The sequence below is a fragment of the Chrysochloris asiatica genome, unplaced genomic scaffold (genome assembly GCF_000296735.1).
Source record: "Chrysochloris asiatica unplaced genomic scaffold, ChrAsi1.0 scaffold00003, whole genome shotgun sequence".
NCBI lineage: Eukaryota > Metazoa > Chordata > Mammalia > Afrosoricida > Chrysochloridae > Chrysochloris > Chrysochloris asiatica.
Genome location: NW_006408521.1, coordinates 15,565,473 through 15,567,058, shown reverse-complemented (window position 1 = coordinate 15,567,058; position 1,586 = coordinate 15,565,473). Strand labels below are relative to the sequence as shown.

Sequence of the window (1,586 nt, the reverse complement as noted above, 5' to 3'; positions counted from 1 at the left end):
CATTGGCTCTTGATCATATGCTACCTCTTAAAATGGCTGAACATAAACCAATTCCTTTTAGTACAGTGATTCTGTGTATTCCTTCCATCTTCTTTTTTTTTTTCACGGTTTAAGGGATTTTTATTAAAGCAAGAATTTTATAATCCAAATTACGTTTCCTTGCTCAGTTACCAATTCTGTCATCTAATACAGAAGTGAAATTCTGAGCTTTTCCACAGTAAAGAATTACAAAATTGAAAGAAAGGAATGCTTTAAATTTTGTACTTTGCTGAAAATTCTTTTTCCCAGGGTCTATAAAACTTTGTTTTTATATTTTTACTATTTTTTGTGTGTGTTTTTAAATGAATAAGTAATCTAGGACTAGGATTATTTGCTAGACCTGGCATTTGCTTGGTACATAAGGTTCAAGGTTTCCTTTCCTTTTTTTAAAATTTATTTTATATTTTGCAAAAAAAAATTTTTTTTTCTACAATATTTAAAGTTTTTCTATGTTTAGGTCTTTTTCTTAGGTGAAGCACGAGTTTCTTTTTTGTGGTCCCTGGTCATTTTACACAGTTGGAACACCAGTGGCACTATTAACAGCTTTCTGGGCAGCCTCTTTAGCTTGGTGGGCTTGTAGTACAGCTACAGCTTCATCAACCTTAGAATGAAGAGACTCCAGTGACTCAAGCATATGAAGAAGTTCTGAATTATCAATCTCCAACAACATACCAAGTGATTTTACCAGCAAGAGTAAGGTGCATGGCTTGTATAAGAGGAAACAGCCATTCACCCAACATTTGCTTTTGCTCTTGAGGAGGGGCAGATGCCAACATGGAAGCAGTGAAAGGTTCCTGACCTTGTATATGAACAGCAGGCTGCTGCATGGTGACTTGTGGCTGTGTATTAAGATGTTGTTGTGGATTGCGGACTCCTGCAGCGTATTTATACTGGGGGATGGTGCGGATAGCAGGAGCAGCTGCAGCAGCAGCAGTTGCAGGGCGGGGACCTATGGTCTGTGTTGATGTATTAGCAACACGTTGTATTGACGTTACTCGTGGAGCCTGTGAAGAAGCTGCTCTCATAGTACTGAATAGTGGTCTAGGTGCAGTTGGGCAGATAACACCGGGCATATTTTGGAATGGATGAGGTCTGGCACCCTGAGCAGTCCAGCGAGGACTTGGTATTAATTGAGCAGTTTGGCTAGGAGGATAGTATGCAGCACGGTTCTGAGTCTGGGGTATAGCTGCCATGAAATAACCTGAAGGAGGTGCTGGCTGGTAGGGGTTGATAATGGGGTTGGGTACAGCTCTTACACTCGCCATTCTCTGCATGTACTGATTTGTGAGGTGAGCTTGGCATTCTTTGCGCTGAGCTAAAGCTACATACAATGGCTTGGTGGCCACAATTCTACCATTCATTTCTGTAACTGCCTTAGTGGCTTCTTTCCGGGAGGAAAAACATACAAAACCAAACCCTTTGCTGCGGCCACCCTCCATCATAACCTTTGCACTGGTTATCGTTCCAAAAGGGGAAAACTCTTTGCGGAGACGTTCATCATCAATAGCATCATCGAGATTTTTCACATATAAGTTAACACCCTGGTA

The 1,586-nt window shown here is 40.9% G+C and overlaps 1 pseudogene; it reads right to left on the bottom strand.

Annotated features, from left to right (window-relative positions):
* Positions 1-547: 547 nt before the first annotated feature.
* The window catches only part of LOC102842901, a 121,978-nt pseudogene continuing 120,939 nt past the window's right edge, over positions 548-1,586 (bottom strand).